Source organism: Lynx canadensis, chromosome A2, assembly GCF_007474595.2.
Source record: "Lynx canadensis isolate LIC74 chromosome A2, mLynCan4.pri.v2, whole genome shotgun sequence".
In the NCBI taxonomy this organism is placed as follows: Eukaryota; Metazoa; Chordata; class Mammalia; order Carnivora; family Felidae; genus Lynx; species Lynx canadensis.
The window spans coordinates 143,335,145-143,347,076 of NC_044304.2; positions in this window are offsets into that span (position 1 = coordinate 143,335,145).

Here is an 11,932-nt window from a genome sequence, read left to right on the forward strand (position 1 = left end):
TACAAATGCTCTTGAATCTGTTTTTCTACTGTTGAATATACTTCTTAGTATGAAAACTTTCGAGGGAGTTTTTTCCTACTTACCTACTATAGTTGTAAAATAAGAATAGGCCTCCAGGACCCCCCATCTTAAGTTGTTTTTCTAACCAATATATCCTCGTTCCCTTATTTGCTCAAAATGAGCTCAGAATGGTCCTCCTTCATGAAGCTCTTCCTGACAATCCCCCAAGGGACTTCTGTCTGTGTTACCTGGTGAATTGAGGACATGTTTCTCATTACACTTACTCTTATAGACAATTAAGCACAAAAAGGTAATCTTCTTCTTGCAGTACTGTGAGCTGCTTTCAGGCAGCTTCATGTCTTTTGGTTTCCTCTCTCCAGACCCAGCACAATGTGTGGCACATAGTAAGTACTCCAAATAATCTTCAAGTTAAATTAAAACAGGAAATGGCACTTTGTAGGACCAAACAAAGAGCCAAAATATATTTCCACAAGAATAAAAGAAAAGATTAATGAACTAAAAAAAGAAAGAAAGAAGATTTATGCATTAAGTAAGGGTGCACAGAGATTTCTTAAAACTGTGATTATTTCACCTTAAAAGGAAAGGGAAACAGCAGGTATCTGCTTGTATGCTGGAAATCTTCCTACAAAATAATATTATGATTACCTCCCCTTGAAAGAGAGAAACATATATATCATGAGTGCTACACTGAGGATTTAGGAGTGAACATGTTTTGTTCAAATAGCAAAATAATTGGAGATACTAATATATTTGACCGAGCCAGGAAACTTTTGATTCGCTACACTTATCTTCCTAAGTAAAACAAGCTAATTGGGCCAATAGACATGATAATGTGCTGCCCAAGGCCCTCCCTAGATCTCCAGAAAGAATAAATTGATGAGAAATAAATTGCCTTTGGGAGAGACAGCCAGTGTGGCTCTGGTCTGCTCTGAAGAACAAGAGTGATGGGGCAAGGACAAGAGTTGGAAGTAGTGGTGAAGGACCCATTGTTCACAAACCAGAGCTGTTAAGTGTCTATTGTAATGTTTTAATGTCACTTCTACGGTCCAACCCTACCACCCTGATCTCCCCCAGGACAGAAAAAAATAGCGGCTTACAGAGTGGAGCCCTGCTCCTTGATACTCCTTCACACTACATTTGCTGTTGGATTGATTCATCCTGAAACACAGAATGTCTGGACCATAAGCATACCTTACACTGGGGCCATGGGTGAGATAGATGTCTGGGAGGTATTGGTATTGCCTCATTTATTCACAATGCTCAAGATATTTGAGATTTCACACACACTCTCACACACACATACACACACGTATAACACATATATAACCCATATATAACCATTCATGTTCAATAAAACATGAATTCTACAAATTCAACAAATAACAGTAACCTATGCCAGAGTAAGAACTCTACAAGCTAAGGTTATCTGCAAACCTTTTAAATCTATCTTCCTTGGGAAAAATAAAAAATAGCAATCTCAGACACACTACATGGGCCTTCTTCATTTTCTCTTTATTTAGAAAATCATTTCTTCCTCTTTTCCCAAATACAAATGCATCCCTAAAAATGCCTAAAGGCATCTTAACATGTTTATTCACAAAACAGAAAACAACCTTCATGTTTAGAAACTTACAGTATTTCATATACTATTTCTTTAATCCAATGCATAGTCTTACATAGGTCCAAATTCACATATAGTCCTAATAAGCTTTGAAATAATAGTCTTCTCTTCAGAGACAACAGTACTGTTAATATATAACTGGTTAAGGTTAAACTAATAAATCATAATCAAGCAAAAGTAGGTCTTGAAGAAACTGCCTTAAGCCTCCATGACTTTACAATTTCATATTCAGCACTCATAATAAATCCCAATTCATGTGTGTGAATATATAAATATTCATGTACTGTTAAATGTGCACCTATAAATGCACAGGATACATATGCAGATGTAAATGTGTTTTATGACTTCAGCTTATGAAAATGTCTTATAGACATATATTGGTCTTGGAGAAACTACCACTTTGATATCCATTAGATGTAATATATGAGTTTACCATTGTGTCATCATCATGGTATAAAACCATTGTCTAAGATTTATCTATTAGATAACTCAGAAGTTTGTAAATGCTCTAGAAATAAAAAGAAAATTGTGAAGCCATTAAATCATGTTCAATAAAACAGTTCTGTATCCATCATAATCTAATCATCCAACTCCATTAAGTTTTAGTTGCAATGACTTCCAAATCCATTTACCACTTTTGGGTCGTCCTCTGCATCCTTTTTATAATGATGACAAATTGCTTAGATTGGCTGACTGCTGTTGCAAGATCAAGCCAAAGCCAACCTTTGAAAACCCAAACCAATGATTAAATCAATAGAGTTGCCCAAATTAAGAAGCAGGCAAGACTCCACAGTAAATAGTTAAGCTTTAGTATTCCTGAGTTCTACTATTTACTCAACCCAGGAAGCCAGAACAATGGAATTAAACATTTGGACTGTGTTGCAATTCCTCCCACAAAGGTTCTCAAAGAATTTTAGAAGAAAATCTCCTAAAGTGTTTTTCATATTGTACAGACTGAGGAAACCATTTGATTCAATGGCTCAATGCAGATAACCCTTACTTGCCACCAATAAATTTTTCTAAAAAATTATTTGATCTATGCTAAATCTGCATTGGCCTCTCAATGGCAGATTGTGGAAGGTTGTGGGATAGGGATAGCCAAGACTAGTCAACAGGATAGAAATCATGGCCAGCAACCAGTTTATATACATGGGAACTGGGTGGTAACAATGCTAAAAACAAATAACCAAGGGGTAGGGAAAAAAATCCATAATACTAATGGGAAATATGCATTGAACTCTTAATTGATGTATTAGTCTTTGCTAAGTGTCTTAAATACATTATTCTATTTTCATCCGCATTCATTCATCTAAATGCATTCATATACACATATGTATGAATATATATACACACACACACACACACACACACACACACACACACACACACACACACTACTGGCAATGAAGTAGATGAGGAAACAGGCCCACAGTGGAGTTACTCCAGATCTCAAAATTAGCAAATTGCCAATAGGAGCCTCAGTTACAGGCCAGCTGTAGCACATGCACTAACCAGTATACTACACTGCTCCCTCTCCCCCATAAGTCTATGAAAAGGGCTAATTTCCAAGAGGTTGCTCAAACTGGAGGTTGTAGGCAACATTCAAGGCTTGGACAGGTGTTCTGGACTGCCAGTGCTGAGATCCAAACTGAGCAGAAGCACAGGCAGCCACAGGATCAGGGTATACAGGGCAGGGATCTAGAGATTTAAGGCAGAAAAAGGAGGAACCTCACAATGAGCAGGAGGAAACAGCTTTTGGGTTTAAATCAAGGTGTACGTTGAGATTCAAGTCTCACATTAGAGAAAAGTTAGAAACAGATATAAAAAAGGAAACATTTCAGAATCTGAACCAAAGCTCTGGATCCTTTGGCCCTACTTATAAGGCACCAATCCGTGCTAATTAAGTGCATATCAGCCCGTGGAGGCAGCAACAGGTCACTGCAGCTAAACACCAGGTCTTCTAGGCTGAGGACCACTCATGCTTCTAAAATCTCCACTACAAAGTTACAAATGCTGTGCTTTTCTCTTTCCTCTTTTCCAATTATCATTATCCTCATCCCCATATTAGAGGAAAAAAATACAAAAGCAAAAAAAAAAAAAACCAACAAAAAACAAAACCAACAACAGTAAGACATCTACTTAGTTCAGTCATCTGGGAAATACCATGGATAATACAGTATTATGGGTCAAACAATGCATTCAAGAGCCAGTCAATTTAGTGGAAAAAGAAAAATTAAATTGCTTATTTTGCATCATGCAGAGCAAAAAAAAAAAAATTACTATTTGAATGTTGTGCTTTTCAAATAGTTGTATTGATGTTGGGCATACATAATCATATTCACCAGGCATCTCCATACTTTGTTGCTTTGGCATATTATTTTTTAAACTGCCTTTGCTTCTTGGAATCAAATTTATTTATCCTTTTGGGATACTTAATTCCTTAATGTCAATCATTTTTTTTTCACTATGCAAGCAAGTTCTTTGTTTTTCAACTAAATTCTTTAATCAGCTTTTGTTCAGAAACTGTTTATTTCTATCTGCATTACAAATGCTAGATTTAACCAATCTATCAACCCAAGATAATACAAGGAGGAATCTTGTCAGTTCCTCCTTTCCTCTCTGGAACAAGATACTGTGTTCTGTACTTTTGAAGAAAAGAAATAATAGGATTAGACTAAGATTGAGGACATGAGGATGTCAGACCAAAGAAAAGGCATGTGGTCCTTCTACAGTCTTCCCATCATATATGGGGAATTGTAATCCATTAGTGCTAAATGCTTTGAGTATGCTCATTATGCAAAAAACATTAGAGCCTAGTATATTTTGTTACCATAGTTCTGCCTACTGGGAACTATAATTAAAGCACATTTAAGCAAATGCAATTTTATTTGTTATTAAGCAACTAAGAGCTTAGTCAACCTTGCAAATATGGCATTATCTTAGGATTACAATATGAGCCAGTCAGCTATCCAGTAAACTTTATTAGGTCCTATCTTTATTAGCAATGCCTACTCCTTTTGTATGAGACTTCTGTACTATATAACAGTGGTTCTCAAACGTTAGGATGCATCAGAATAACCTAGAGGGCTTGTTAAAACACAGTGCTGAACCAGCTCCCAGAGTTTCTCATTCCTTAAGTCTGGGATAGGGCTCCAAACTTTGCATGTCTAATATGGCCCTAGGGCATGCTCATAATGCAGGTCTGCAGACCACACTTTAAGAACCTCATACAATGTATTTGTTAGAGCTTTGGAGTCAAACCCTCCTGGGTTCCTATCATGGCTCTCTTACTAATATCTCTATGTCCTTCGGCAGCTTATTTCATCTTTTTAAGCCTCAGTTTCTTGATCCACTTAGTGGACATAATAATACCTATCCAATAGGTTTATTGTGAGAATTAAATGTGATAAAAATATGGAAAGTGCTTAGCCCAGTGCCTGGCAGGAGGAAAAATCAATACATGACAATGATAAGTTTATTATTATTATTATTATTATTATTATTGCTGTTGTTATTGGATAAATGTTATGAGCTAGTTCAAAGTATTTATAGCTAACAGTGTGTATCAGACTTAGCTGATAAACAGGTAAAATTTCTGTTTAAATTCACACAATGAGCTACTGTCCCCCTCAGAGATTCTGATATCAGAATATAAGATACCACTAATGTAAGATGGGCCATTATTTTATGTACTGCTAAGAAAGAAATTTTGCAATTATACCATGACTAAGATAATAGAAAGTACATCCATATTATGGAAATGAGAAAATGTGAAAAATGTACATCCTGGAAGTGATAAAATACATTAGGTACAGATGTGAATTTGGGCTGCTTCCCAGACTACTGTGATGTGCGATTATGGTTAAAACACACTGACCTAGTTGGGGCACCTGGGTAGCTGAGTCTGTTAAGTGTTCACCGTTGGCTCAGGTCATGATCTCACAGTTCGTGAGTTTGAGCCCCACATTGTCCTCTCTGCTGTGTGTGCAGAGCCCACTTCAGATCCTCTGTCCCCCTCTCTCTCTGCCCCCTCCCTCCCACTTGTGCTCTCTCTCTCTCTTTTTCAAGAATAAATAAATAAATACTTTAAAAAAAAAAAAAAAACACTGACCTAGTCAATGTGATAGCTGCAGAGGGAACTCAAAATTCAGATGCCTCAAAGCTAAGAGACCCCACAGTTGGAAGCCCTGGATCTATAACACAGTTATATCATGACCCATCATATAATTCCATTGGCTATTAATGAAACAAAAATATTGCCACTTGATATTACCCTCCTTCTCCCACTGAATAACAGTTACTCACATGATGAAAACAAAGCAATCCATTGGTAGGGCCAATCAGATCAGAAGAGACTGTAGTACAGTCTGCAAGAAGGTATCAGGCCAAGAGAGACTTTTCTTCATAAACATAAATTCCATTCCTGAGATTTAAGGAGTATTGGGGAGAGTTTCAAGAAAGACAAAACATGACACACATTTGGGAGAGAAGGAAAGGTGGTCAAGGTCCCACACATTACTGGGACTTGCTGTAGTAAGTTTTTATTTTCCATCTTGATTTTTAAATTGTACTTTGTAAAGTATTGAGAAAAAGAGGCTGGTTTTGTATAATGTGATTATTTAATCATATTTATGGTAATTGCAATTTCCCTTCACTCTAAAAACCTAGGATGAAAAATTAGTAGCATATGACCTCCTTCAACTTTATACTAATGCTCTCACCCACAGGAAATGCATTCATACTGTAACATAACATAGAACAGGGAAAAATCTGGCATTTTTATTTGGGAGCTTACAATTTCTTTCTTTCTATATATATTTTAGAGAGAGAGACAGCAGGGGAGAGGGGCAGAGGGAGAGAGAGAAAGAATCTTAGGCAGGCTCCATGCTCAGCACAGAGCCCGGGGCAGGGCTCAATCTCACAAACCTGGGACCATGACCTGAGCTGAAATCAAGAGTTGGACGTTCAACCCACTGAGCCACCCAGGTGCTCTGAGAGCTTACAATTTCTAATAACTTTAGTAAATGGTCTCTAGTAGTCTCCATGCACGAGTAAATTGTAACAATAAAATAAAATAGTATTAATTTAGCTCCTGAAAATTCTAAGAATGTAAATCTCTAATGAAATGTTGAAATAAAACCATAGCTGTATTTGCAAATTTTCAACCATGAAAATTTCATTTTAACTCTTTCCTGTCTTATGACTACCCAGTGTCTCCTTAAATGAATGGGATCACCAAAACTATTAATTTTCTAATTAGGACTCAATCCAGATACACAAACATACATAAGATGTATAAGTCAGGGAGTACAAAGGACATTTTTTAAAGGTCCAAACAGTAACAAACTACAGCAATCATAACTGCAATTGAAAAATACACGAGTTTGGATGATTTTTCTCATTTTCTCACTGTATTGGAACCACACACATACACACACACACACACACACACACACACACACACACACACAATCAATGAAATCTATATTTCCAAAAATACTTTTTTGTACCTTGAAAACCTCTGTTGGCCCTGGCTCATATTGTTATACATTAAAGATTTACCAAAATAATGTTTTTAAAACTGTGACGTTCTTAAAGTTTCATGTTTCTAGTTACAGAATAGGATATCATGAAACAACAAAAATGCCTATATAATTTAAATAATTGCACATGTAAAATATAATTTAATATGAAACTCAGCCACCTGAATAATGACATCTTAGACACAAGTCACACTGGTTATTGAGAATATCTGTCAATGTAAGAGGGGAGGAAGCAGTAATATCCTTATAGGAGATTAGTTTCTGTTTTACTATAAATCTAGAAGACAGTATTTTTTAACTGATTCTGTCTTAAAGGTTTAGTTGCACAATGAATGCAACTCCTATTTTCCATACAAGAAAACAAAGATTGATCTTGTAATTCTTCAATTCCATCTACCAGCTGTAATATCCAACTGACTCATTTGACCTTTCCACAGGATTTATCATTACTGAGGGAATCTTTGTGCACCTCATCTATTTTTCTCAAAACGTGTATAAACTTCCTGAAGCTTCATGTCATTGGTGTATTTGCTGACTTTAAATATTTTCAGTTCTTTGGAAGACATAAGAAAAGTCTTAAGAACTAAGCATTGGCAACGGCTTGGAGGTTCTGATTTGTTTTAACAAAAACAGCAATTATTTCAAATCCTCTGCTGATTAGAAAGTAGAGGATCTCACTTGATACGTCAAAGCATTTTGATATTATGTTTTACACTCCCATAAAATGCCATTACCATCTCTAATAATTATCTGAATGTTCAACTTTTCCCAATATCCTTCTCTCAGTCTTTTGTGTCTGTTAGGGTATTGCTAGCCTAAGAAAAATATGCTTCAAAGAGGCCAACACAACAATTTCAGAAGGAAAGAATAACAGCCAAATGGCCTTTCCTTCTTTAGTGTAATTTCTAGGATTACAGAAAATGTAGGCACTTAGCACACATCACCTTTAGACAGACTTTTAGAAGATCTTTCAACTTATCCTTGTGGACAGAATGGAGTAGGTAAAATGAGTGCATGAATAAAAAGGCAGATTAGTCACAAACATTTTCAATAGCTATACCTAGAAGGGTGTTAATTAATGGAGGAACATCAATTTGGTTCTAGGTTTTGAGCATCATAGGATTCTTTCCTAGTTTCCATCTGTTTTGACATTTTACTGCATGTCCTGGGTGAGAATATAAACAGAACATCATAAAATTTGTAGAAGCAAAAGTGACCACATTAGATGACTCAAATAGGCTAGAAAAAGAAGCTGACAGGTTAGAAGCAAGCACTAAATCTAATAAGGTGAAAAGTAATCAAAATAAATTTTAAATGAGGTGATTAAGTCAAAAAGGACAGTTGTTTTGTAAAGAATGAACAGTAGCAATGGTTTAGTAGCAATCCATGCTTATAGATTTTAGTCTATAGAAAGGTTAATATGAATCAACAGTAGATGGAATGTTTATTGAATGAATGAATAAAGGTAGTACGGAATCAGTGGAAAAGGAGAAGAAAGTAGGGAAGGGTAGGAGAGGGAAAAAGAAAGGGGAAGAAGAGGGAACATGAAGAGGGAACAGAAGAGGGAACATACTGCATGAAAAGCAGCAAAAGCCCCACTTGCCTCTGTGCAGTCCAGACCACTTCTGAAGTACTACAGTATAAGTATGGACAAACTGGGTACATTCTGGGGTGACCTGAGATGTACAAACAGTCAAATCAACAAATCAGTAACAGCTAAGAAATTCTTCAAGAAATCAGGTATATTTAGCCTTGGAGATCTGATAATCATGTTCAAATATCCTGAGAAATTTAATGGGAAAAAATATTAGAAGGTAAGTAAATAAGCCGAGTGCATGAATATTAAGGAAGATTAGTCATAAACAGTTTCAACTGCTATCCCCAGAGAGAGGGTGCTAACTAATGGAGCAACATCAGTCTGGTTCTAAGTTCTAAGCATCATAGAAAGATTCTTTCCTACGTTCTGTTTTAACATTTTACTCAAAGTCCTGGGTGAGACTATAGAGAGGTCATCATAAAATTTGTTACAAATAGGGGACACTTGTGTGGCCCAGTCAATTGAGTGTCCGACTCTTGATTTCAGCTCAGGTCATGATCCCAGGGTTGTGGGATCAAGCCCCACATTGGGCTCCACACTGAGCTTGGAGATGCTTAAGATTCTCTCTCTTAAAAAAAAAAAAAAGAAAGAAAGAAAAGAAAAGAAAAAAGAAAAATGTTACAAGTAGGACAAATGAAGGGAAGGCACATAGCAACACAGCAGCAGAATAGATTCTGTAAAAGCAATTCAATGTCAAAGTTCCCCAGAGATGGAATGGCTCAATTCTCAAAGGATGGAGCTACTGACCACCTTCTCCAGGAGATGTTAAAGCCCTGACTGGAAGACCTTGGCGCAGCTTGTACAAAATTAACTCACGCATAAATAGGTGATAGGACTAGATAATCTTTGAAAGTCCTTCTCAACCTCAAGATTCCAATATTCAAACATTTTTCTGTGGTGCAAAGTAGGTTCTTGCAAAAGATTTTCCCTTATAAAAACAATGAAAACAAATGGTTAGCCTCAGGAGGTGATCCAAGTTTTCAGGAAACCCTAAGAGAATCTTCTATTTTTTTTGCATGTTTGCTCTTTAGAGAACTAACCTCCTTCCCCAGGAATGTATTAATATCTGTTTGTCCTCTGTGATACTGGCTGACTTTGGGAATTTGTGCACAGCACACTTTATCTTACTAAATATAATAGTATGCCCAGCATTCTTCCTTTATGAGAAATCCCTATTCACTTTCATAAATTATGTGAATGGATCTGAAGTGTACTCTCCTTTCTTCAATAGAAACTATTCCCAAAAGTAGCCTGAAAACATGCCAAACATCTGGTCCTACACACAGTTCAATACATGATATTGATATGTATTGTTATTGGGTGAATTCTGAATACAAGGCAAATTTAACACATTCCTGAACAAATCCTTCCTCCTCCCACAGCCCAGTCACAGGAAGCTCAAGGAAATCAGAATAATTCTAATACTTGCCTAAGCAAGCTGTAACTAACCAGGTAGATCCACTAAAACAAAAACCACAGAACACTCAAAAATCTAATATAAATTAGATATAGTATAATAAATATTTCTCTGATTTAATAAATATTTTAAAATATATAAGTATTTTTTTTAGTATCTGTTGTACCTTAATATTCAGAAATGTTGCTTTCCCTAAGTTGTTAATTTTTGCCATTCTGACAGGTGAGAGGTGATATCTCATTGTGGTTTTGATTTGTATTTCCCTGATGATGAGTGATGTTGAGCATCTTTTCATGTGTCCGTTAGCCATCCTGTGCTTTCACTCATATGTGGTATTTGAGAAACTCAACATATGAACATAGAGTAAAGGAAGGAAAAACAAGATGAAAGCAGAGAGGGGAGGCAAACCATAAGAGACTCTTAAATACAGAGAACAAAATTAGGGTTGCTGGAGGGGGCAAGGGTTGGGTTAAACGAGTGAAGGGCACTTTCCAGAATGAGTACTGGGTGTCATATGTAAGAGATGAATCACTGGGTTCTACTCCTGAAGCCAAGACTACACTGTATGTTAACTAACTTGAATATAATTTTTTTAATGTTGCTTTCCATACTGTGAGTTCTTGAATGTCTGAGTGTTTGCTTTGAGTTTATTATATACACCTAGCCCATATTTTAATGATCAAATGACATTAATGTTTACTGTGGTACAAAGAAAGATGACCAAAATCCCTAAATCCTGAATTCTTTTCAGCCATATACAGAAGTCTCTACCATGCACAGCATGTTCCCTAACAGATGCATTCATAAAGATCGTTACAGTAAACCCAACTTTATTATTAACTAGGGCTTTGGCCCTAAATACCCACCTGGTCTCCTTCCCTGGTGAACTGGCCTGGACCTCATATGAGCTTGGAAGACTCCTCTTGTCCCTTGGGCTACAGATTAATAAAAATAGCCCCAACAGCTAGTTCTTGATTCTTTTTCCAAGTCTCAGTCTGATTCTAGCCCCTGACAAAGCCTCTGTTCTGGCAGGTGGCAGGTTTTCCTAGCTGGTAAAGTCTTTCTATACACCTGTGTTGTCCAAAACAATAGTCACTGTTCATATATGGCTTTCTATACACCTGTACTATCTAAAACAATAGCCACTATTCACTTAACACATTAAGTTAAAGTTAAATAAAATTTAAAATTCAGCTCCTTATTGTACTGCCACATGTGGCCAGTGGTTAGTGTATAGAACATTTTCATCATGCTGTATTGGACAGCGCTACTCTAGGATCCCATTTTGTTCTTAGGCAAACCTTGGTTTTCAAATTAAGCAGACTTTATCTTCTGCTAAAGGTCTGAGTGTGTAATTGTTTACTCATTTATTCATTCAACGAATATTTATCATTCCTTTCCTAGCTGCTTGGTATATAATCCTGAACAAACAGACATGGTACTGCTCTCATGGAGCTTATGTTCTAGTGGGAAAACCAATAATAAACAAGTAAACAGCAAATAGAAAAGATTATTTGTTATGAATTTCAGTGCTAGTGTATCTCTCTTTTAGCCTCAAAGTAACAAGGTGCTTTTGTTTCATTGAAGTGAGCCCATCCCTTCAGCAGTTGGCCTTTCTCTTCACATTCTTCAGATGGCAAACACTGATGGTTTTAGGATATACTTAAGTCTAGTGGGTTTGTTTGTTTGTTTTAGTCTTTTTTTCTGTAGAATTTCTGCCCACAGCTTAATTC